The 27,452-nt window shown below is 42.3% G+C and overlaps 1 long non-coding RNA gene across 1 annotated transcript; it reads left to right on the top strand.

The window, feature by feature from the left end:
* The first annotated feature begins 2,974 nt into the window (after positions 1 to 2,974).
* Positions 2,975 to 26,703, top strand: LOC126293635 (uncharacterized). Its single transcript, XR_007552328.1, has 2 exons — positions 2,975 to 3,233; positions 25,836 to 26,703. It is a non-coding gene; the product is annotated as an uncharacterized LOC126293635 (long non-coding RNA).
* The last annotated feature ends 749 nt before the right edge of the window (positions 26,704 to 27,452 follow it).

Raw genomic sequence — 27,452 nt, 5'->3', positions numbered from 1 at the left:
CAAACGGTTTGGAACAGCAACTGAACAGAATGGACAGTGTCTTGAAAGGAGGATATAAGATGAACATCAACAAAAGCAAAAGGAGGGTAATGGAGTGTAGTTGAATTAAGTCAGGTGATGCTGAGGGAATTAGATTAGGAAATGAGACACTTAAAGTAGTAAAGGAGTTTTGCTATTTGGGGAGCAAAATAACTGATGATGGTCGAAGTAGAGAGGATATTAAATGTAGACTGGCAGCGGCAAGGAAAGCGTTTCTGAAGAAGAGAAATATGTTAACATCGAGTATTGATTTAAGTGTGAAGAAGTCATTTCTGAAAGTATTTGTATTGAGTGTAGCCATGTATGGAAGTGAAATGTGGACGATAAATAGTTTGGACAAGAAGAGAATAGAAGCTTTCAAAATGTGGTGCTACAGAAGAATGTTGAAGATTAGGTGGGTAGATCACATAACTAATGAGGAGGTATTGAATAGAATTGTGGAGAAGAGAAGTTTGTGGCACAACTTGACTAGAAGAAGGGATCGGTTTGTAGGTCATGTCCTGAGGCATCAAGGGATGACAAATTTAGCATTTGAGGGCAGTGTGGAGGGTAAAAATCGAAGAGGGAGACCAAGAGATGAATACACTAAGCAGATTCAGAAGGATGTAGGCTGCAGGATGTGGGCACAGGATAGAGTAGTATGGAGAGCTGCATCAAACCAGTCCAAACTGAAGACTATAACAACAACAGCAATACTATTCTTAACACGTTTCGCAAACGCGTTAAAAAAGTATATAAAACCACAGGCGTATTCCTAAAAAACGTTGTGCCAAAATTTTAAATCAATTGTTCAACAACCTTCCGAGATTTCTTCCGTTGCGAAGCACGGGCGTACAGCTAGTGTTAAATAAATATCTTAACTGCAGCAATGAAGGACGTTATCGCAAGGTAAGGAAACAGTCTGAAATAGAAATAAAATTTACGACGCAATGAATGGCAGATTTTTTTTTGTACTTATGTCATACTTTTGTAAAAACATTTAAAGCCATGTGGTCCACCGCTTTCACTGTCACTATGTTCCGATTCAGTGTTTGATTAAAATAGAACAGAAATACAATTTACAACAAACTAATAGGAGATTGTTTTTGTTATTTATTCAACCTGTGATCTTTTGTAAAACCACTTCACGCCATGTGATCAATCGCTTTCATTGTCACTGTCTTCCGTTTGTGTGTGTCTGAGTCTTCCTCACTTACATCTGATGTTGCTGTGTTAATGATAATTTCGTCCATAGCAATTTCGACGACACCATCACGTTTCTTCTTCTGTTTTTTAACTTTCTTGCAATATCCCTTCCAATCATTGGCAGTAACGACTGGAAAGCTGCGTCCACAAGATTCAGCATGTTTGTGGCAGCCAAGTCCCCTGAAATGTTGTGCTCCCTAACATGTCTTTTTTTTATCTTTGCCCATGCTAATTCTATTGCGTTTAACTCGCAGTTGTAAGGTGGCGAGCGAATGACCTGCTGGCTTTTGCTTTCAGCCAACAGGTTTACAGCAAAAGACTTCTCAGCTGGCTTATTCGCTCGTACTTTTGCATACAGCTCGTCCTCCCTCATACACTCATCACAGGGGATATTTCTGCGTTACAGCCACTCCAGATTCGCACTTTCGTGTGAAACTTCGTTGGAGTTCTCTCTGTTTGCCTGTTATGGTAAGGAGCGTTATCAATAACTATTACTGAATTAGGCGGAATATTTGGCAGTACCTTCTCTCCGAATCACTTCTCAAAGTTTGCCGAATTCATCTGACCGTGATAATCGCCCTTTGTCGATTTTGCACAGAACATAAGTTGCCCTTCCTTGACGAACCCACTCCTGGATCCGACACTTGCAACTATCAGTCTTCTCGATGAGCTCCCCCATGTAGTGACACCAACGACACTCTCTTCAAGTAATAAGTCACCCTTCCTGTACCAACAATTATTAAACTTTAAGTTATTATCGATCCACGATTCATCGAGATAAAATATTTCTCTGCCTCCTTCCCTGAAGTTCTTCATGTCAACAATGAAACGAGATCGCCAGTGCACAATGTCTGGACGTTCTAACAACCCATTCCCCTTGTTTCCCGCCTTACACCATATGAATCCCATAGACAAAAGTACTTTTCTCAGCGAGACAGTACTCCACTTCCAGCCTATTTTGTCGTGCAAAACTGGAAGCAGTGTTCGCAGGCTCGGCGCTATCTTCCGCACTGAATAAAATTTTGCTATCGTGTCGCGAATGACACGCTGGTTGAAATCATCGATCATTACTTCGATTTCTCCACTTTTTTTTCCTAAGTTAAAAGAGAGAGAAAGATTTATAAGAAAATGCCTTCTGCGCTGCACGTATTTTTTTGAATTTGGAAATGTACTGTAATATGAATGTGTTTCGAAATAATACAGTAACCAGTGGTGTTTCCATAAAAAGCAATACGGTAGCAAGGAAAAATGAAATATAAGATAATTCGGACGAAATAGGGGGCTCCTTCAAAGTGATCGTGAACAAAATATCTGAAATGGAAACTCACCTTTTCTGGCCAGGCGTTTGTGGTGATACGCCAGGATGATTCTTGGAAAACTGTTTGAACCTTCCAATGCTACGCATGCTTTGTCCTGTGTATGAAGCAGCTCTCACTGAAGATTTGTAAATGGGATGAAGCAATTTTTTCTGCTCCCTTTCCCTTTCGCAGCATTCAATCACACGCAATATAATTTTGCGAGCATCGCTACGTAATACTGGTTTCCTTCTATCCGTAGGCCAACCGGTAGGGGTTGTTGGCGATTCCCGAGATGGGCCAGTAACTGCCTCTTCACTCATTTTGATAATGTGTAGTACAACTGCACAATAAAAACACCCAGAACAATACAGCGCAAAACAATAATGAAGCAGACGACAATGGCTACCTTGTACACCACAGTCAGTAATGTTGGCAGCAGTCGAAACTGCGTGCCTACCGCAGCCTCCCGTCGACTTCTATCGATTCAGGACTAGGGAGAGCTCTGCGAAGTTTACGAACTGTAGGTGTCGGTAGAGCGTGATTGGCTGCAATCGCTGTAATTGTTATGTTCGGCGGTTAACGTGTACGTTTGGATGTTTTGTGTCGTACTATTCAAGCTCAGAAGGGAGAAATACAGTGAGAAGAAGAGTGAGACTGATGAAAATCTGTAACGCATACCGGCAGCTTACAAGTCCAGCACAGTTGTGTGTAGTAAGTACAATTTTCTTACAATAACTTAATGAAATTCGCCAACTAGCACATCACGTTGCAAAGACTTGCGTTGTTTGAACTTGAACAAATTTTGTGACGAAAATTACTGCATAATGTGAGGTTAAATTCGTGATTTATCGAGACTTTTAAGTGCAAAAAATGTATTTCAATTTTGCATTTAGTGTATCATTAGAAGTAACAAAGAATTCGGACACTACAAGAAAAAAAAAAAACGTAAGTGCTAATGTAATGTAATGGGAATGGTATTGCTTCTTTTTAATTTTTCTGTATTTTGTATTTGTTTAGGTAAAAGTTACATAGATCACCCGTTGCAATTAATGGTCACAAGAAACCAAAACCTCGGGTTATGCACGGATGAGGCCGTCACGACTATGAGTTTCATGGAGGTCCAATATAAGAGTTACCAGCAGTTTCTGTAACACTTGCACAATCTCAAACGCAAACCCTAGGTACAATATGTGTGTAAATTGTTGTAGACTACATAAAAAGTAACTAAGCCAAGGGAAGGATATTGTTGAAGGATAGACGTTAAGTTTTTTATGTAAATTTTCTTTCCAGCAGTTTATAATTAGTATGTGATGACGGGAAACTGCCATAGTGTATTACTCAGTCGTATGCACAACATATATCAAGTTAGTTATCAGTAATGTGTGCAATGTTTTGTTGTTCCACACACTAACATACATTTTTTTTATTTCCAAATATAATTGTAACGGACAGTTAAAGAGCTTTTACATATTTCATTGCAGCAATCGCAATTAGATTTTCTGGTACTAATTTACTATAATACACTATTTTGAGTTTTGATTTCTTTCTTCTGTTTAGAAGTAAACCCTGTCAGGATTTGGTTCCATGGTCATGTATAATGCTGTTCGTGGTATACAGATTAAGATTTTTCTTTCATATGTACATTATGTTGTGATAGATGTACTCACACAGAATACTGTCAGAAATTCTAGATTCTTGAACAATTCTTTAGTGTGCCCTGTTGCAACTATTTGTACATCTGTTTTCTGTATCTTAAAAGTAGTCTGTATATTCTCACCACTTATTCCGCAGCACATTATCCCAAAACAGGATTGAATGCTTACATCCAAGGTACGCTACTTTGAGTCATGAAGTACTTCACACTGGTGCAAGGATTCACAGGGCATAACATGCTGAGGATAGCTTCTTTGCCACAATTCTCACACTCTGTCCATTTCAACTGACAGTGTACATTCATCCCCAAGAATTTGGTATCAGTTACACAATCTAGTACATCATTACTTACTTCAGTACAGAATCATTGTTTTTTTAATTTGATCGGAAGTTAATACGGTTTGTCTTTTTTGCATTTAAAGTTGATCTATTCTTTAATGAGCAGTCGTGTACATCTCTGAGAGCTTCATTGTATTTGTCTGCTAACTGAGTTGATTTTTGTCTGTAATCACTATGGTGCTGTCATTGGCAAATAACATTTTTTCTCCATACTTGACACTCTGTGGGGAAATATGCACCTGGTTTTTCAGGTATTACTTTAACCAGTTCTGTGCCATACCCCTTAATCTTAATACTTCTAATTTGTGTAGTAAAATTGAGGTGTGCTTGCTTGTGGGGTGATTTGTATTTTTCTTTTGCTGATGAAGGCTGTGGCCGAAATCTTTATGTAAGTGTCTTTCATTGCCCTGTATGCAACATAATGTGTTGTCTTTTCTTGCATTGTCAACAATATATTCAGGTATTTCTGTTTAAGAAATAAGCTTAAGTACAGTGTATGTTTTTGAAGCTGAGTACTAGCCTACATGTTGAAACTGGAAACTACTGGTGTTAGGTACTAAAAACCTTAGATAGAATGCAACATAGTGTGTTTTATCAAGTGTTTGTTCCAACTTCATTCATTAAAGAATACTTACTATTTGTATGCCAAATGTCAATAAACATAGCCAAATATTAATATTCTGCAGTCTTCATTGTGATTAGGCTGGGGGCAGTATAGCTGCGAAACTATAAAGACCTTTTTGAGTAACATTATGGCTGTGTTTTTAAATTTTATTTCAATCCACAAATCATTTATATGTATAAGGTTTTACAACTCCTGGTAAGCTGGGTTTTTAATTCTTTATGGCAGAGACAGTGTTCATTTACTGAACGCAAACTGCAGTCTATTTTTCAGCCACTATTGAGGCTCATTAACTATATGAGACTGCATGTTAATGTGCAAGAGCATTACACTTTGCGCTATTCTATTAGTGCCGTTGATCCTTTGAAATTTACAGAAATAGCACTTCGTTTTCAAGAAAGCAGGGGTATTGTCACATTGTTTTGTCTTTTTCAGATCCAGGTTTGGCTTATTTGTTGCTTCTCTTAAGAGTATTTATGGGGGCACTTTTTGGATTGGTGCCACAAATTCTCATGCCATGTTGGTGTCTAAACTGAATGGGGATATTTTATTATTTGTTTAGCCTCTTGAGCTCCTTTGCTCCCATTGTCCATTGGTACAACTGGATGTCTGGAATGAGTAGGCTCTCTCTTCATTTGTTAGCTAGTTAGTTCAATGTTCCAGGGTTGATTTGCACACTAAATCATAACTATGTGGAATGAGTCAATTTTTGTTTGCGTCCAAATTAATTTATAAATATGGCTGAATGCTGAACATTTGTAAGTTTACTATTAAATATGCAGATGAGACTGCATAATTCCTACTCACCACCATTTACAAATTACAGAAATAGAAATTCCTGTATGAACTACACGGTGTGAAGGAGAAACTTTTTCAGTTCGTTTTTGAATTTTACTGTCTGTCGTACTAAAATGACTGACACTGGGTAAGTTATCAAGAATTTTTGTGGCATCATTCTGCACCCCTTTTCCTTCTAAAGACAACCTCAGTTTGGAGTAATGAATGTCATTTTACCTTATAGTATTGTAATTAAGTAAAGCATTCTTTTTGAACTGCAGTAGATTATTTTAAAAAAAAAAAAAAAAAAAAAAAAAAAAAAAAAAAAAAAAAAAAAAAAAAAAACCTGGAGACTTTAAGGATGGGCTACCCAAGAAGATTATTCCATATGATATTATTGAACGAAAATAAGCAAAATATGTCAATTTAGTGATTTGTCTCTCCCGAAGGTGTGCAATGATTCTAGCTGCAAATGTGAATGAACTAAGTTTTTTTAGGAATTCAATATATATATATATATATATATATATATATATATATATATATATATATATATAGTTTAAATTTTACATCAGTATGCATATCTAAGAATTTTGAAGTTTCCACATTGTTTACACTTTTCCTCACCATGTGAGGTTAGTGTAGTGCCCCCTGATGTGCAGAACTGAAGATGTTGTGTCCTTTTAAGACTGAGAGTGAGACCATTCACAGAAAATCCTCATCTATATTCTGCAAACCACTGTGAAGTGTCTGGCAAAGGGTTCATCCCATCGTACCAGTTATGATGCTCTCTTCCTTACCCATGCACGTATGGAGTGTTGGGAGAATGATTGTTTGAATTCCTCTGTGCATGCAGTAATTATTTTAATCTTATTCTCACAATACTTGTGTGAGCAGTATTTACATAGTTGTGATTTTTTCCTAGGGTATCATTTAAAGCCAGTTCATGAAACTTTAATAGACTTTCTCAGGATGGTTTATGTCTATCTTCAGAGTCTTCCAGTTCAGTTACTTCAGTACCTCTGTGCCACTCTACTGTAGAGCAGACGAACGTGCCACCAATTATGCTGCCCTTCTGTTTATGCATTCAACATCCCCTGTTAGTTCTGTATGGTATGGATTATACACACTTCCACAGTAGTCTAGAACAGGTCACATGAGTGAATTGTAAGCAATTTTTGTGGACTCCCTGAGTGTGTTTGGGGGGTAAGAATAGGCCCGAAGTATTCCTGTCTGCCGTAAGAGGTGACTAAAAGGAATTTCATATGTTTCAGCCTTTATGTAATGGTCCCCAGTAGGGTGTGGCCTCCATTCTTCAAAATTATCTTTAAGAGCGAGCCAAATGGGGAAGGGTACCTTACTTAAATGGTGCATCGTGTCCATCATGCATTGAGATCTTTAGCCCACTTTCTCATCACATTTCAGCCCCACTCATTCTCCATCTCTTGGGCGAGGACACCTTCCTGGGAGTGTTTTCCACCATGTACTATGCAGTGTCACTTTCTGTGTCAACGATGACCACAGACTTCTTCGCACCTGATATCCAGCATGGTAGTCAGCCCATTGTGTTGGGGCCGCCATGAACCCTGTTGGTTGTAGCCCCCAACCACACAGGAATTGCTCTGCTGATGCATGCGTCATTAACCTCCCATGTATGCCAAGGGGTAGATGCTCATCCACCTGGGGCATCGGGAATCCCGGCAATGGCCATCCTGCCAGGTGGCCTTTGCTGCAGGTGGGTGGCACCTGTGGGGAGGGCCCCTGGTCGGAGTGGGTGTAATCAGGGCGGATGACACGCTATGAAGTGAAGTGTATTCCAACATCTCTTGCTGGTGGTGAAACACTAGCAGTCTTTAAGCGATCACGAGCTCAGTTCAACGCACAGAAGTACACCCCAAATCGTTCCCCTCCCTGGCCACACTATGGGAGAAATGTCAGGGTAAGGATGGCAGTGGATCTTATTTGCCCCGGTACCTAGTATGTTAGAGAGCTGATGGGGAATCTTTAATGATGATGAAGCCTCAGTTTTTTGTTGAGCATTTAGAGGACAGGTTTAGGCAGATGGAGGGAGTGCCTAAAATGAGATCTGGGCCAGTCTTGATCAAAACAGCATTCTCTGCCCAGTCTCGGACGTTACTCGCTTGTGACAAGCTGAGGATGTTTCTGTAACCATCACGGCCCATAAGAGCTTAAATATGGTCCAGGATATCGTATTTCACAGAGACGTTGATATGCGGTCTGATGATGAACTGCACGTCAATTTAGTGTGGCGAGATGTACATTTCGTCCGGCGCGTCCACTGAGGTCCGAGGGATAATTAGGTTGCCACCGGTGCCTTCATCTTGGCCTTCATGGGGTGATATATTGCCCGAGGAGGTCAGGGTGATGATATACCACGGAAGTCGTTCCAAGGCGTGGCAGGCAGCGAAAGGCGTCCCCGGGGGCTGATAAGAAAGCCTCCCCGGTGCGTCTAACAAACCGGTTTCAGGCAGTGTCTCTGGCTGAGCCAGATGCAGCTGCCTGCCCTGTTTCAGAGGATCATTCTCAGCCTTCAAGGTCCGGGCAATCGCAGGGGGTGGGCTTACTGGTAGTTGGGAGCTCCAATGTTAGGCGCGTAATGGGGCCCCTTAGGGATACGGTGGCTAAGGAGGGGAAGAAATCCAGTGTGCATTCCGGGAGGAGTCATTCCTGATGTGGAAAGGGTCCTTCCGAACGCCATGAAGAGCACAAGGTGCAGCCAGCTGCAGGTGGTGGCACATGTCGGCACTAATGACGTGTGTCGCTTTGGATCTGAGGAAATTCTCTCTGGATTCCAGCGGCTATCTGATTTGGTGAAGGCTGCCGGTCTTGCTTACGAGATGAAGGCAGAGCTCACCATCTGCAGCATCGTTGACAGAACCGACTGCGGACCTTTGGTGCAGAGCCGGATGGAGGGTCTGAATCAGAGGCTCAGACGGTTTTGCGACCGTATTGGCTGCAGATTCCTTGACTTGCGCCATAGGGTGGTGGGGTTTCGGGTTTCGCTGAATAGGTCAGGAGTTCACTACACTCGGCTGGCGGCTACACGAGTAGCGGAGGCTGTGTGGCGTGGACTGGGCGGTTTTTTAGGTTAGAAGGCCTCGGGAAAGTGCGGGATGGGCTGCAATGTCAAAGGGTGCTTGGCAATTACAGGACGTGCTTGGATCAAGGAACAGTCGGAATTATTGTTGTAGTTGCGCTGGAAAAGTCCCTGAGCTTCAAGCGCTAATAGAAAGCACAGAAGCTGATATCGTTATAGGTACAGAAAGCTGGCTAAAGCCTGAAATGAGTTCTGCAGAAATTTTTACGAAGTCTCAGACGGTGTTCAGGAAAGATGGATTAGGCAGAATTGGTGGTGGAGTGTTTGTCTCTGTCAGTAGTGGTTTATCTTGTAGTGAAGTCGAAGTAGATACTCCGTGCGACTTGGTGTGGGTGGAGGTTGTACTTAACAGCCGAATTAAGTTAATAATTGGCGCCTTCTACCGACCCCCAGACTCCGATGATACAGTTGCGGAACAGTTCAGAGAAAGTTTGAGTCTCGTAACAAATAAATACCCCACTCATACGGTTATAGTTGGTGGGGACTTCAACCTACCCTCGGTATGTTGGCAAAAATACTTGTTCAAAACCGGTGGTAGGCAGAAAACGTCTTCCGAGATTGTCCTAAATGCTTTCTCCGAAAATTATTTCGAGCAGTTAGTCCACGAACCCACGCTAATTGTAAATGGTTGCGAAAACACACTTGACCTCTTAGCCACAAACAATCCAGAGCTGATAGAGAGCATCATGACTGATACAGGGATTAGTGATCACAACGTCATTGTAGCTAGGCTCAATACCATTTCTTCCAAATCCACCAGAAACAAACGCAAAATAATTTTATTTAAAAAAGCAGATAAAGTGCCACTAGAAGCCTTCCTAAAAGACAATTTCCATTCCTTCCGAACTGACTATGCGAATGTAGACGAGATGTGGCTCAAATTCAAAGATATAGTAGCATCAGCAATTGAGATACTCATACCTCATAAATTGGTAAGAGATGGAACGGATCCCCCGTGGTACACAAAAAAGGTCCAAACGCTGTTGCAGAGGCAACGGAAAAAGCATGCGAAGTTCAGAAGAACGCGAAATCCCGAAGATGGGCTAAAATTTACAGACGCGCGAAATTTGGCACATACTTCGATGCGAGATGCCTTTAATAGGTTCCACAACGAAACATTGTCTCGAAATTTGGTAGAAAATCCGAAGAAATTCTGGTCGTATGTAAAGTACACAAGCGCCAAGACGCAGTCAATACCTTCGCTACGCAGTGCCGATGGTACTGTTATCGACGACTGTGCCGCTAAAGCAGAGTTATTGAACGCAGTTTTCCGAAATTCCTTCACCAGGGAAGACGAATGGAATATTCCAGAATTTGAAACACGAACATCTGCTAGCATGAGTCTCTTAGAAGTAGATACCTTAGGGGTTGCGAAGCAACTCAAATCGCTTGATACGGGCAAGTCTTCAGGTCCAGATTGTATACCGATTAGGTTCCTTTCAGATTACGCTGATACTATAGCTCCCTACTTAGCACTCATATACAACCGCTCGCTCACCGATAGATCTGTACCTACAGATTGGAAAATTGCGCAGGTCGCACCAGTGTTCAAGAAGGGTAGTAGGAGTAATCCATTTAACTACAGACCTATATCATTGACGTTGGTTTGCAGTAGGGTTTTGGAGCATATACTGTATTCAAACATTATGAATCACCTCGAAGGGAACGATCTATTGACACGTAATCAGCACGGCTTCAGAAAACATCGCTCTTGTGCAACGCAGCTAGCTATTTATTCGCACGAAGTAATGGCCGCTATCGACAGGGGATCTCAAGTTGATTCCGTATTTCTAGGTTTCCGGAAAGCTTTTGACACCGTTCCTCACAAACGACTTCTAATCAAGCTGCGGAGCTATGGGGTATCGTCTCAGTTGTGCGACTGGATTCGTGATTTCCTGTCAGGAAGGTCGCAGTTCGTAGTAATAGACGGCAAATCATCGAGTAAAACTGAAGTGATATCAGGTGTTCCCCAGGGAAGTGTCCTGGGCCCTCTACTGTTCCTGATCTATATAAATGACCTGGGTGACAATCTGAGCAGTTCTCTTAGACTGTTCGCAGATGATGCTGTAATTTACCGTCTAGTAAGGTCATCCGAAGACCAGTATCAGTTGCAAAGCGATTTAGAAAAGATTGCTGTATGGTATGTCAGGTGGCAGTTGACGCTAAATAACGAAAAGTGTGAGATGATCCACATGAGTTCCAAAAGAAATCCGTTGGAATTCGATTACTCGATAAATAGTACAATTCTCAAGGCTGTCAATTCAACTAAGTACCTGGGTGTTAAAATTACGAACAACTTCAGTTGGAAGGACCACATAGATAAAATTGTCGGGAAGGCGAGCCAAAGGTTGCGTTTCATTGGCAGGACACTTAGAAGATGCAACAAGTCCACTAAAGAGACAGCTTACACTACACTCGTTCGTCCTCTGTTAGAATATTGCTGCGCGGTGTGGGATCCTTACCAGGTGGGATTGACGGAGGACATCGAAAGGGTGCAAAAAAGGGCAGCTCGTTTTGTATTATCACGTTATAGGGGAGAGAGAGTGGCAGATATGATACACAAGTTGGGATGGAAGTCATTACAGCATAGACGTTTTTCGTCGCGGCGAGACCTTTTTACGAAATTTCAGTCCCCAACTTTCTCTTCCGAATGCGAAAATATTTTGTTGAGCCCAACCTACATAGGTAGGAATGATCATCAAAATAAAATAAGAGAAATCAGAGCTCGAACAGAAAGGTTTAGGTGTTCGTTTTTCCCGCTCGCTGTTCGGGAGTGGAATAGTAGAGAGACAGTATGATTGTGGTTTGATGAACCCTCTGCCAAGCACTTAAATGTGAATTGCAGAGTACTATATCCATTCCACGATGGGGTGCGTTAAGTGCTGGAAGTTTGACCATATGTCTTCCCACTGTACTTCCAGTCACATGCCAAGATGGCGGACGCCCGTCACATCCCAATACTCCATGTGCCCCACCTCCCATCTGTGTCAACTGCTGAAAGCTCCATTTGCCTTGCTCGGCAGACTGAAGGATTCTCCAGAAAGAAGGGAAAATCATGGCATACAAGACACTGGACCAACTGACCTACGCTGAGGGTAAGAGAAAATTTGAATGCATGCATCCTGTATGTATGGCATCGTCTTCCGCTGTCACTATAACAGTTCTGGCACCATCAGCTCCGCCAACCCCAGTCACATTTCAGAGCTGGAAGACTATACACCTGCCTCCTTGATGGTGGGGGGCACTTCCCTCCGTGTTGCTCCCACACAACCTACTTCGGGTGCAACATCCCCTCCCCGAACCATTGTGGACGTCCGTCCCCACTTCTAAGGCGAGAAGAGTAAGTCTTCTTTGGCTTCTCTTGCTAGGAAGGGATCCTTTCGGTCACTCCCTTCTCAGGTTTTTGCATGTGGGAAATATGACACCTTCCAGTGGCTGAAAAGCTCAAAAGCAGCTGGTTGTAGGGATTCACGCGCATCCTCAGGACTGAGCCAGTGACATTCTCTCAGACAGGGAAACCCAAGGAGCAGTGAGAGAAATCCAAAAAGAAAACACCTAAGACCAATGAAATTGTGGTGGCACCCACACCACCGCTACCTACAAGCTCTGCGTCTGAGGATTCTGGCGTCCACTGAGGACCTACATCTTGCCAGACCCTCAGACACAATGGATATAGACTGCTCAGACAATAATTCAGTGGCAGCAGGTGACACTGAGGCGTAAACTATTTCATTCAATGTTCCATGCCTCCCCAGTCTCACGATAATGTCATCCTCCAGTGGAATTGCGGCGGTTTTTTTCCACTGCCTGGCTGAGCTACGGCAACTGTTAAGCTTTACAACTGCTATCTGCATTGCCGTCCAGGAAACGTGGTTCCCGGCAGTGCAAACCCCTGTCCTTCGCAGCTATAAGGTATATTACAGGCACCGTAGCAACTATAATCGAATGTAAGGTGGAGTCTGCGTTTGTCCTAAACTCGGTCTGTAGTGAGAAACCCCTCTTGAAGCTCTGGCTATCAGAATAAGTACGCCACGAGAAATAACTGTCGGCAATGTATATTTTCCTCCAGATGGTGCAGAACCCCTGAGTGAATTAACTGCACTGATTGATCAACTCCCTATACCTTTCTTACTTTCGAGAGATTTTATCCCCCATAACCCCTTGTGTGGTGGCACCGTGCTTACTGGCCGAGGTGTCGAAACTGTATTGTCTCAGTTCGACCTCTGTCTCTTAAATACTGGGGCTGCCACACATTTCAGTGTGGTTCATGGTGGTTACTCGGCCATTGATTTATCAATTTGCAGCCCAGGACTTCTCCCATCTCTCCACTGGAGAGCACATGACAACCTGTGTGGCAGTCACCACTTCTCCATCTTCAGGCGTCAGGCCCACAAATGCCTGCCCAGATTGGCTTTAAACAAAGCGGACTGGGAAACTTTCACCTCTGCTGTCGCTGTTGAATTTCCCCTGCATGGTAACATCAATGTGATGGTTGAGCAGGGGACTGCGACAATTGTTTCTGCACCGGAAAACACGATCCCTTGCTCTTTAGGGTGCCAGAGACATAAGGCAGTCCCTTGGTGGTCACTGGAAGTTGCTGAAGCAGTTAAGGAGTGTTGGCGAGTCTGCAGCAGTATAAGTGGCACTCTGCCCTGGAGCACCTCGTAGCCTTTAAATGGCTCCGTGCCTGCATTCACCAACTTATTAAACGATGGATACGTCACCATCCCAAGTCTGGGCAAAGATAAAACATCTTTTTGTGTACCATACCCCAACACGTGTTCCCGGTGTTATCATAAATGGCATTTTATCTACTGACACAAATGCAATTGCTAAGCATTTTGCTGAGTAGTATGCTTGAGCCTCTGTATCGGAGAATTGCCCTAAGCCTTGCACACACGCAAATGGTGGCTGGAAGGGAAAGTCCTCTCATTCTCTACATGCCACAGTGAATCCCACAACACTCCATTTACAGAGTGGAAACTCCTCAGTGCCCTGACACAGCGCCTGGGCCTGATCGAGTCCACAGCAAGGTGACTAAACACCTCTCATCTGATTACAGGCAACATATCTTCATCATCTTCAACTGGGTCTGGTGCAATGGCATCTTTCATCTCAATGGTGGGAGAGCACCATCATTCCGGTGCTCAAACCTGCTAAAACTCCACCTGATGTGTATAGCTATTGGCCCACCAGCCTCACCAACGTTCTTTGTAAGCTGCTGGAACGTATGGTGTGTCGGCAGTTGGGTTGGGTCCTGGAGTCATGTGGCCTACTGGCTCCATGTCAGGGCGGCTTCAGACAGAGTTGCTCTACCACTGATAATCTTGTCCATTGAGTCTGCCATCCGAACAGCCTTTTCCAGATGCCAACACTGTCTTTCTTGACTTATGTAAAGCATACGGCACAACTTGGTTGCGACATATCCTTGCCGCATTGTATGAGTGGGGTCTCTGGGGCCCGCTCCTGATTTTTATCCAAAACTTCCTGTTGCTCCATATTTTCCGTGTCCAAGTTCATGTCTCACGTAATTCCATCCATATCCAGGAGAATGGAGTCCCGCAGGGCTCTGTATTGAGTGTCTATTTTAGTGGCCATTATCGGTCTAGCAGCAGTTGTCGGGCTCTCCATCTCCCCTTCTCTGTATGCAGTCAACTTCTGCATTTCGTACTACTGCTCCAGTACTGGTTTTGCTGAGCGTCGCCTACAGGGAGCCATCCACAAGGCGCAGTCATGGGCCCTAGCCCATGGCTTCCAGTTTACTGCCATGAAAACGTGTGTCGTGCATTTGTCGGCATATTACCGTTCATCCAGAACTGGAATTCAATAACGGTCCATTCACTGTAGTGGAGATGTATCGATTCTTAGGTCTGGTTTTCGATGCTCGTTTGACTTGGCTTCCTCATCTTCATCAGCTTACACGGAAGTGTTGGCAGCACCTCAGTGCCCTCCGCTGCCTGAGCAACATCAACTGGGGTGCAGCTCGCTTCACGCTGCTGCAGCTCTACACAGCCCTTGTTCAATCCTGTCTTGACTATGGGAGTGTGATTTATGGTTCGGCAGTGCCCTCAGCATTGCATTTGCTTGACCCATTGCACTGTGGCAGAGTTGGACTAGTGGCAGGAGCTTTTAGGACACGTGTGGTGACAAGCGTACGGTTGAGTCTGGAGTCCCTCAATCGAAGATCAGACATGCATAACTGCTTGCCAGTTAAGTTGCACACATTCATAGCTGTCCTGAACATCCTAATTACAGTCTTCTTTTCCGAACCATGGCAGTTCACCTCGTCAGCCTAGCTTGGGTCTAACGATTGCGGTTTGTGCGCGATCGCTTGTGTCTGAACTAGAGTCCTTCTGTCCTTCTGCATTTGTTTGACCCATTGCACTGTGGCAGAGTTGGACTAGTGGCAGGAGCTTTTAGGACACGTGTGGCTTTGGGAGACGGAATGGCGTAACAGTATGCACAACAAACTGCGTGTCATTAAGGAGACTTTGGATGTGTGGAAATCTTTCATTTGGGCCTCTGGCAGGGAATCAGTTGTCCTCTGCCAGCTCCGCATTGGCCACGCTTGGGTGACCCACCTCAGTGTCAGTGTGGCACCCAATTGACAGTGGCCCATATTCTGGTGCATCTCCCCACTTTGACTGCCCAGCGATGAAATCTTGGTTTTCCGGACTCATTGCCATTCATTTTACCAGACAACACATTATTGGCTGATTTAGTTTTAAGTTTTATTTGTGAGGGAGTTTTATCATTTGATCTAAGTTTTAGCGCATGTCCTTTGGCCCTCTGTGTCCTCCATCCTAGTGCTTTTAGGGTGGAGGTTTTAATGTTTTGCAAAGCTGCTGTCTTCTCCTTTTTATTCTCGTGATCGGTAAGCCACAGTAATCTGCATTCTTGTTTTACTCCCTTCTGTTTCTAGCATCTCTGTTTTCTTGTCCTCTTTTGTTTCTTGTAGTGTTCATTGTCTTTCCTTCGTTCTTTTTCCTTTCTTTCCATTTTGTGTTACGTCTTTGTCTGTTTTAGTCTAACACTCGTGGCATTGATTTATTAGGAACAAGGGATGACCTCGTGGTTTGGTCCCTTCCCCCCCCCCCCCCCCCCCTTCCCCGCTCCCCCTCTCCCCCCCTCTTTTAAACCAACCAACCCTTGTGAACTAATTGCACTTAAATATTTTACCAATAAACCACAGTCTGCCACCTACTTTACCCACGACTGAACCTATGTGATCATTCAATTTCATCTCACTGTGAAGTGTCGCACCCATGTATTTGTATGAGTCGGCCAATGCCAGTAGTGACTCACTGATATTATACTCGTAGAATACTATGTCTTTTTTTCATTTTGTGAAGTGCTCAGTCTGTTGAGAAATAGTTCATGCCTTATGCAATATCATCAATAATTAAATGCAATTAAATGAAATTTATTTTTGCAGGATGTAATAATTATAGATTAGATTAGACGAGATGAAATGAAGATTTCAGCAAGAAAAACGAATAACTATAAATTGTGATTTATTAGTATAAAAAATTACACAAGCCAACAATGGAAAAACTTTTCTGAAAATGTCTTATTCTTAGTTTTTTTAGGGTGGGAAATCCAAATATAATACTTAAAAACTGTATCATCCAGCATTTCTTCACATTTTACAGTTAAATTTATTAAATTAAGCAATTGTTTAAAGAATTTAACAGCTTTTATGTATTTAAAATAATTTAAAAAGGAGGTGTAATGAATGTAGGAGACATTGATAGCACTGCTGAAACACATTTGCTAGCAAAAAAGGTCGATTCTCAAAAAAGGGTAGATTCTATTTTTGTGTTAACATATGGTGTTAAGTTTGTCAACCTAACCTCACTTTCCAGTTTCTTGTAAATGTGTTCAGTACAGTGTCTAATCGTGGCTGTAAAAACTCTGCTGACAGTTTTTGTCATATTTGTGGTGAATTTGTGATTAAAAAACAATAAGGAAACATTAAGACTTTCTGAAAGAGTGGTACTTTAGATGTAAACTTGGTGATAAAGATAAATCTTGGGTGCTGCATTGTATATATTATGTGTCTGTTGAAGACCTGAGAAAATGGTCCAAAAGGATAAAAAAAAGCCTTAAGATTTGCTGTTCCTGTGATATGGAGGGAGACAAGAAATCATTCTGATGATTGCTACTTTTTCAGTGGTCATAAATCGTAAAACAAGAAGGTAATAAGCTACCCTAACCTTCTGTCCGCCATCTGACCAGTAGGGCATAGTGTAGACTTGCCAGTTCCTGAACCACCAGATGATTTAAATTATGTTCCAACAGAAGTATTTTCTGATGTACGATCTGATTTACATGATTCAAATGATGATCATGAATTTCATTGTAATCCAGAAAGTGTAGAGCCCGAATTGTTTACGCAGACCGAGCTTAATGAATTGGTTAGGGATCTGGGCTTAACGAAAGAAGCAGCTGAATTACTTGGCTCTAGATTAAAAGAAAAGAACTTATTGGCAGTTGAAACCAGCATATACAGGGTACGTTCCGAAAGTAATGCAATTGAATTTCCCGCGCCGCTCCTAGTAGTCGGAGTGGCAGCGGGCCACATGGAGTAGGTGGGGGGGACGCTAAGCTTTGCCGCGAAACCGGTTTCAGTGCTCTCCGAGCTGTGGAAGCGGCAGGACGTCTGTTATTGTAAACCTCTGCGCGCCGACCGTGTCACGGAAACCAACCGAGCGGAAATTTCAAGTGAACTTTTGCAACGTGTTGAAATTGAACCTGATTATTTGGAAAACGTCATCACTGGTGATGAAACCTGGGTTTTTGAATACGACCCAGAAACAAAACGCCAAAGCTCTGAGTCGCACACTGATCAGTCCCCCAAGCCCAAAAAGGCAAGAATGAGCAAATCAAAAGTGAAAACAATGCTCATTGTCTTTTTCGACAGCAAAGGAGTGGTCCATAAGGAGTTTGTTCCTCAAGGACAGACAGTTAACGCTGCCTACTACGTGGATGTGCTGGAAAGACTCCGCAAAAGGGTCGTCAGGACGAGAAAGGACGTCTCCGCTACCTGGCAACTCCATCACGACAACGCGCCTTGCCACAACGCGCTACGAGTCCGCGAGTTCCTGGCCAAACACCAGGTGCCAACGCTGCCCCACCCCCCCTATAGTCCTGACCTCGCCCCAGCTGACTTCTTTTTGTTTCCTAGGATTAAGTCAGCCCTGAAAGGAACCCGTTTTTCGTCCATAGACGAGATCCAATCCGCCGTGACAAAGACCTTGCGAGAGGTCCCAGAAGACGCCTTCCAGGGCGCGTACCGGTCATGGCAGAGTTGCTGGAAAAAATGTGTAGAGGCCCAAGGGCAGTACTTTGAAGAATTTTAAGTGTTTGTGCAAATCTGTTCAATAAATTACTTTTAAAAAAAATAATTGCATTACTTTCGGAACGCACCCTGTACATGTGGCTCATTCCATGTCAAGTGTCCCAGTTTAGAAGATGATCCCGGGTCGACCATTTTCAATTTTGATGACATTTGTACAGGATGTGCCTGAGGGCAGTACATGAACTTTTGCAAAGTTTCAGGCTCACCTGTAACTTGGTTGAGGTGCTAAAGCCATTTTTGTGAAGACCACTTTTACAGAGACCAAAAAGTCGTGAAGAAGTAGTCAAGTTTGACATTCCACTGTTCCTAATGTACAAGAGCTAGACTCTTACTTCTGGGTATACTGGTACAATTTTGTGTGCTCTACACACAAATGTTGCAAGTAGAGTTTAGAAAGCAATCCATTTGGCATAATCTCAGTTCAAAGTGGGCAGCAAATCATGTCACAAGAAATGTTAACAAGGCATAAGTAGTGGAGAAAGTGCGTTGTGGACCTGGTCTTTGCCAAACTACTGTATGTTTGGGTGTTTAGTATGTCACAAATTTTGGCCTGGCTTGTGTGTTTAATTACTGTGCTACTATCCTGTAAATTTGCTAACAAACATGAAAGTATCAAAACATACCTGTGTTCAAAGTCATGTATCTCAAATTGGACACCTAGCACACCAAAGGGACACCAAAATGAAAATAAGTTTTTCTAGTAGAATAAAATGTGCTCTGTTGAATGGTGTTTATGAATGTAATGTGCTAGGTGTCCATTTTGAGATACATGACTTTGAGCACGGGTATATTTTGACACATTCATGTTTATTAGCAAGTTTACGGGATGGTAGTACAGTAATTAAACACTCAAGCCAGGCCAAAATTTGTGATATACTAAACACCCAGACATACAGTAGTTTGGTGAAAGACCAGGTCCATAACGCACTTTCTCCACTGCTTATGCCTTGTTAACATTTCTTGCGACATGATTTGTTGCCTACTTTGAACTGAGATTATGCCAAATGCATTGCTTTCTGAACTCTACTTGCAACATTTGTATGTAGAGCACACAAAGTTGTATCACTACACCCAGATGCAAGAGTCTAGCTCTTCTACATAAGGAACAGTGGAATGCCAAACTTGACTACTTCTTCACGACTTTTCAGTCTCTGTAAAAGTGGTCTCCACGAAAATGGCTCTAACACCACAACCAAGTTACAGGTGAGCCTGAAACTGTGCATAAGTTCATGTAGGGCCTTCTGGTACATCCTGTACAAATTTCATCAGAATTGAAGATGGTCGAGGTGGGGGCCCTAAGACACTTGCCATGTATAGAAAGAGAGAGCAGCAATTTTCCAAGATTTTTCAACAAGAAGGTGATTTAGTGCACTGCTCAGACATTCCTGGTCTGATGAATGAGTTTGACATTGAATAGAAAAAGGAAACTGGAGGCTGTTTATTGATTCTTCCAAAACTAGTTTAAAGGCTGTTTTATTACACAATGGTAACATGTATGCATCTACACCTGTTGGTGATTCTGTACATAATGAAAGAAAGCTATGAAAACATAGAAATAGTGCTAAATAAAATAGGCTATTCTACTCATGGTTGGAGGATATGTAGCAATCTAACAGTAACATGCATGCTCCTTGGTCAGCAAGGTGGCTTTACCAAATTTCCATGATTTTTGTGTGAATGGGACAGTAGGGCTAGGGATCAACACTGGTGCAGAAAGAACTGGCCTGTGAGGGAGTCTTTAAAACCTGGTGAGAGAAACGTTCTACGCAAAAACCTTGTAGATCCAAAAAACATACTCCTACCAGCTCTATATAATAAGTTAGGCCAAATGAAACAGTTTTTAAAGGCTTTGCTTAAAAATGGACCATGTTTTAAGTATCTCTACCAAAAGTTTCTTTATCTTTCAGAAGCTAAACTAAAAGAAGGCGTCTCTGTCGGACCTGACGTTCGAAAATTGATGTTTGATATTAACTTTGAATCCACAATTGCCTTAAATGAGAAAGAACAATTCAAGAAAGTCATTACAAAGTTTTTAGGATATGGAAAAAGACCCACAATATGTTTCTATTATAGCTACAATGTTAAAGTTTAAAACTTTAGGATGTTTAATGAGGCTGAAAGGTCACTTTTTGAACAGTCATATTAATTACTTCCCGGTTAATATGGGAGGTGTTAGTGAGGAGCTAGGAAAGCGTTTTCACCAGGACATTAAAGTGATAGAAAAACGCTACCAAGTCTGCTGGAACACCATCATAATTGGGGGTCTACTGTTGGTCACTTCACCGAGAAGTTCAGCAAGCGACTCATCGGAGAAAAAGGTACACAAGAAGCTTCAAAGGAAAAAAGAGAGACAGAAAATAAAAACCAATTCCACATTAACACATATCATCGTTTTAAGTAGCTTACTGTAATTACAAACCATGCTTATGTTCTAACAAAGTGCTTCATTAATTTCCCCGTTTACTGTATAGCATAGGATTTTTGTACTATATAAAAAAAGTATATTGCTCAAAACCCATGGGTGATTGAAAAAAACCAAGGCTAGATTTGAAATCAGCTCATAAAAATCTGTAAAGATCAGCCATCAAAGTAAAAAACAGTTTTTCAAAAATCATTTTTGTTGGCCTGTTATGAAATGAACTGTTTCCTCGTCCATATGCATAGAAAAGGCATTGCATACCTGACACATAAGTAAATGTAGACCAGAATGAGAAAACAGGGTATAAATGTGTAAAATGAACATCACTATTTCTTCAGACAACACAAATGCCGCGAGTTGAACACCCGTGCCAACGCTCGGTTATATGTCACACATAAGCATGACGGGTCACTACACAAATGCTATTAATGTGTAAGGCAGAGCAATGTTGGAAGCAACTGCCTCGAGGTATGACAGAAATGCAAGATGGTTGTTAGCTGCTGATTTTGAGTGGCCAGTGACTCATCTGCAGCATATGACGCACTTTGTAGCCCCAATTTAAACTGAAGTCGTAAGCTAACCACCGTCCTCGTGATTTGCAATATATCTGAGAAAATGACAATCAACGATCTGTGGCAGAACTAAAATCATTACCATTTTGTTCATGGTCATTGAAGCTAACCTCTATGAGCAAATTCAAGGCAGAAAAATTTCAGGTTCAGCACCATCATTGTTTACCTGAAACTATCCTCACACTGGCCACACAAATTCCCAGTGTTAGCAGCCAATGAGCAGCTCTCGTTGGCTCTCAGTTGCAGATTATAGGCAACACAGGCAGATTCTAAATGGAAAGAAAGAATGTTAGGAAAAAATAAAAGCAAATTAAGATGTCACTATGATGGTGAAAATTTAAAAATAACTCTTTTAGTCCAATTTAGAAATAAAAGTAACTTACATTTGATGAGATTTGAAGCTACGATCTATGTATTAGGTCAATATGCTAACCATTGCACTACACATTACTCTGTAAAATAGATATATTTATGAATAAAGTGATCCGTTCGTTACAATGAATTGCAGCCTTAAAAAATTTGGCTTCGCACAATGTCTTTCAAAGCTTATCTAACACAAGCCGATGTCTCTTTTTTTTCCATCAGTCTACTGACTGATTTGGTGCGGCCCACCACGAATTCCTTTCCTGTGCTAACCTCTTCATCTCAGAGTAGCACTTGCAACCTACGTCCTCAATTATTTGCTTGACGTATTCCAATCTCTGTCTTCCTCTACAGTTTTTGCCCTCTACAGCTCCCTCTAGTACCATGGAAGTCATTCTCTCATGTTTTAGCAGATGTCCTATCATCCTGTCCCTTCTCCTTATCTGTGTTTTCCACGTATTCCTTTCCTCTCCAATTCTGCGTAGAACCTCCTCATTCCTTACCTTATCAGTCCACCAAATTTTCAACATTCGTCTATATCACCACATCTCAAATGCTTCGATTCTCTTCTGTTCCGGTTTTCCCACAGTCCATGTTTCACTACCATACAATGCTGTACTCCAGACGTACATCCTCAGAAATTTCTTCCTCAAATTAAGGCCGGTATTTGATATTAGTAGACTTCTCTTGGCCAGAAATGCCTTTTTTGCCATAGCGAGTCAGCTTTTGATGTCCTCCTTGCTCCGTCCGTCATTGGTTATTTTACTGCCTAGGTAGGAGAATTCCTTAACTTCATTGACTACGTGACCATCAATCCTGATGTTAAGTTTCTCGCGGTTCTCATTTCCACTACTTCTCATTACCTTCGTCTTTCTCCGATTTACTCTCAAACCATACTGTGTACTCATTAGACTGTTAATTCCGTTCAGCAGATCATTTAATTCTTCTTCACTTTCACTCAGGATAGCAATGTCATCAGCGAATCGTATCATTGATATCCTTTCACCTTGTATTTTAATTCCACACCTGAACCTTTCTTTTATTTCCATCATTGCTTCCTCGATGTACAGATAGAAGAGTAGGGGCGAAAGTCTACAGCCTTGTCTTACTCCCTTCTTAATATGAGCACTTCGTTCTTGATCGTCCACTCTCAGATTACAATAATTGTATATGTGATGCTGAATAATGTCTTGTGTGGAAGGATCCAGTAGTGTATGATTATGTATGAAGTGTGTGTGTGTGTGTGTGTGTGTGTGTGTGTGTGTGTGTGTGTGTGTGTGTGTGAAATAAGTGCCAAGCCTGTGATTTGGGATACAAACACATGAAGAAAGAATGCTGGATAAAGAATTGGAACTGAACTGACAAATTGTTGCGGCAGTTTGCCAGCGGTGAATGGTTCAGGTGAGACGTTGAGCACTCTGATTGAAGGAAACCAGCTCCCAATGCGTGAGTTGTCAACTATCAAGTAATTTTAATTGGCCTGCAATAATTCTTTTGTGTGATTTGCTCTGCTGAACATGTACTCAGCCGGGCAACCCACAAAATGAGAGGATTTTTTTCTAAATTGTTGGATGGTGCCTCATCTCACCGAATTCCCTCTGTTCTGTGTGTGAATGGGACACCCTGATGGAAGGACATGGTTTACACTGTAATTCACTATTCAGTCCTGAAAACCTTCAGAAATTAAGAGTGTCATGACTCCCCCCCCCAGCAGTTAGTAATGATTGTTGTCTGTGGGAGGGTCTTTTGCTTAGTTATTCATATTGTGATTTCCTTACTCTGTGCCTCCACGGCCAGAAGAAAGAGTGGTAGATCGTCACTGAATTCCACTCAACACCTACTGTCCAATGTGCAAGCTGTATGTCATCAGACATTAGCCTCACTTTGGCTATCTGCAGTATTCACATTCCTTGAAACAGAAAAGCTTCAGTCCACAAATCAACATGGATTTGGAAAGTGTTGTCAGAGTGAAACTCAGCTTGCCCTTTTCTTGCATGATGTTGTGCAAACCATGTATGGAGGACAACAGGAAGATTTCATATTCCAAGATTCCTGGGAAGCGTTTGACATGATGCCCCAATTAAATGTAAATAAGTAAAATAAAAAAATAAGCTAAACAATACACACAAAAGAAGAAGAAGAAGAAGAAGTAGTAGTAGTAGTAGTAGTAGTAGTAGTAGTAGTATGTATAGCTGAAGTAAGGGCTTCAAACAGTATGCGGTAATGACTCTGGACTGGCACTGTGCAGAGGAACAGTGGGGTTGCTGGCACAAACGTACTGGGTCAAAGTTGATGGAGCGCGGAAGTTCGGCAGTGTTTCAAATTCCTGTTGCACCATTTGGATTTTATGGTTTGCCTGAATCTGCTTAAAAAGTGTGTCAGGCTGGCTCTTTAGAGCTGGATGCACCTCATTTCCTTCTCCAGTACGAGCTCTTGTTCACATACTATTGATCTCATCATTAAACTGAGATACGTGTTACAGTGCTCAGCACTCATTCGGGAGGACGATGGTTCGACCAACATCCAGCCATCACGATTTAGGTTTTCTGTAACTTCCCTAAATCGCTTCAGGCAAATGTCGGGATGCTTCCTCTGAAAGTGCACGGCCAATTTCCTTCCCCACCCTTCCCTAATGTGATGGGACCAATGACCTCGCTGTTTGGTCCACTCCCCAACGTCGACCAGTTAACTGACCTCGTCATTGAGGCATTAAACCTTGATCTTCTTTACATCAAAATTTGGCAATATTATGAAAAGGATAGATTACTACTCATTATATAGAGGAGTTGTTGAGTCACAGACAGACACAACAAAGGGTGGTAAACACGTAAGCTTTTGGCCAGAAGGCTTTCCTCCGAAATACACAACGTGCCCACACAACTTCACACAAATTCAGTCACATACAGGTGACCACTGTCCCTGGCTGCCAATGCGAGACTCAGAGCAACTGCACATGATGCGAGAAGCAATCTAGGGTGTTGGGGGTAAAGAGGTGGTTAGGGTGTGGAAGGGGAGGGATAGCATGGTAGGGGTGGAGGCTGTTAAAGTGCTGCTTGTGGGATAATAAAGGGACAGTGTGGGGGCAGCCAGATGCAGTCAGGACGTTAGATGGAGGGCGGAGGCAGGCAGTTGAAAAAGACAGAAGTAAAGAGACTGTGCGTGCATTGGTGGAGTAGAAGAGTGTGGATTGTGAACAGGTAAGGGATAGGTTGGTGAAGGACAGTGACTAACAAAGTTTAAGGCCAGGAGGGTTACAGGAACATTGGATAAATTGCAGGGAGAGTTTCTAGGAGCGAAATTCAGAAAAAGGTGGTGCTGTTAGGAAGGATCCAGATGGCACTGGCTGTGAAGCAGTCATTAAAATGAAGAAGTTAGTGCCTCGGCAACTGGGTGGTCCAGCTTTTATTCGGCCACAGTTTGTTGGTGGTCATTCGTAGGGACAGGCGGCTTGTTGGTTGTTGTGGTCACACAGAACGGAGGAGCTTAGCTTGTAAATCACATGACTAGTTTCACAGATTGATAACAATGAATCTGAGGCATTGGATTGTTGCTGGTATTGCAGTGCTTGTTTGTGGTGTGGCATTGTCATGCTCCATTTGTGGGCAAACTCTTTGAATTCACGCTTTCAGTTTTTTGAGCTGTTACTTTTGCAACCTGCCACAGCTACATTACATACCACCATGTTACACACTACAGTTGAGTTGTCAAGTGGCAGGGGGCTGCAACTTGTCAGCACAGCAGGGAAGTTGACTGAGTAATACGTATGATGGCATCTAATAGTTTAACCAATACAGAGAGCACAATAAAAGGATTTGGTGCATTACATTTCAACATGGCCTCAAATGTAGGCCAGGTGTTTTGTTTGAGGAACAGTCCTGAGTTTTGCTTAAAATTTTTGTAAGTAGTGTAAACCTCAGAAGTTAGGATGTATGCAGATGAATTTTAGCCTCACTTTCCATTAATACAAGTTAAGTTTTTTAACAACTTGGCTCACCACAGAGGAATGTGGCTGTAGGAATGATGGCTACTATCATATATTTTTCATTTGTTATACTTGTGTGCTGTACAGGATTGCTTCATTTGTTGCAGGAGAATCCAGTGGCACAGCTAGTCATTTCCAGATCTGGAGTCATCGATCTTGATTGGCCACATAAACTCGTGACCTGGAACTGCTGTCCGCCTCAGCTGCCAACATCCACTGCATCTGTCAGGTACTGTGTGTGGTGCGATCTGCACTTCTGGAGCACCTGCCGAATCCGTTGCATCCCTTGATGCCAGGCCGTTGCAGTACTTCTGCCCAGAACCGTGACTTGTCTAGAAATTGGAAAATTCTTAAGGAAGTTGAATTTACTGGAAAAGTTGGGAGAATTCCTGTGGAATTCTGAGACAGTCTGGAGTGACTTGAAATATTCTGGAAACAACCCTTTACGCCGTGGATAACCCGTTTCTCTGTAACGTCATTTCTTTCTGGAGTGCCTGTCCTGCAGTGTATGTTAGTGAACTGTGAATACAGAGAGATTATTATGCACCAGTTGCCCAAATGCATGGTTTCTTTTGTTTGGAAAGGCACTTTGGGAGGACATGACCCCATCAACAAGTTTTATAAATAAGAAAGGCACGACTTACTATTTCACATACTAATGTCCTTGTGTTGAATATCTGTGTTGTCAGCTGGGGAACATTGGCCCACTTTTCCACATGCTTTGACGCATTACACTCTGATTGGTTGACAGGATGCTGCTAAGCTGTAGCAGCTTTTTTGAATCTACATCTCTTGTGATATCAGTGTGGTGATACCAAATTTTTGAAACTGTTTATGCCTGTGAAAACTTTCCAAAAATTTGAGGTAATGTTCCCTTACTCGGGATGGCTTTGTCCTGCGTGTTCAAATTTGTTGACATGAAGTTAAAAAATGCAATGAGCCCATGTTAATCGAACAAAAATGCCAGAATGAAATTTTCACTCTACAGCAGAGCATGCACTGATATGATAGCTCAGTTGGTATGGCAGTTGTCTGCAAAAGGCAAAGGTCCTGAGACAATCCGGGAGTTAAGCTCAGTTGGTATGGCAGTTGTCTGCAAAAGGCAAAGGTCCTGAGACAGTCTGGTAGTTAGTTCTAATCTGCCAGTAAGTTTCACATCAGCATGCACTCCACTGCAGAGTGAATATGTCATTCTGGAAACATTCTACAGGGCATGGGTGTGGCTGAGCCATGACTCTGCAGTAACCTTTCTTCTCTGCTACTCTTGAAAGTTTTGCAGGAGACCTGTGAAATTTGGAAGGCTGGTAACAAGGTACTGGCAGAAGTAAAGCTGTGAGGATGGGTCGTGAGGTGTTCTTGGGTAACTCAGTTGGCAGAATGCTTGCCCGCGAAAGGCAAAGGTCCTGTGTTTGTGTCTCAGTCCAGCACAGAGTTTTAATCTGCCAGGGAATTTCAACCAAAAATGATCATATATTGAATAGATTGTTATTAAAGTTCAGTGAATCATTTATTTCCAAAAACTGATGCAAATAGCTAAAAATTAAGGAGAGAAAACGAACAAGGAAAATATTAATGATTTATTTTTATTCAGTTCTAACATTTCAAAAGCATAACACAAATTAAACATTAACAAAACTGATAATATAAAACTATCCAGTTCAGGATCAGAAAATGGGGTTCTTTTAGGGACATTCACGGAACCCATTCTGAAGGATCTCAAGTAT

The sequence above is a fragment of the Schistocerca gregaria genome, chromosome 10, assembly GCF_023897955.1.
Source record: "Schistocerca gregaria isolate iqSchGreg1 chromosome 10, iqSchGreg1.2, whole genome shotgun sequence".
Classification (NCBI taxonomy): Eukaryota; Metazoa; Arthropoda; class Insecta; order Orthoptera; family Acrididae; genus Schistocerca; species Schistocerca gregaria.
Note: the sequence above shows the minus strand (reverse complement) of the source record. Positions and strands in the feature narration are given on the sequence as shown.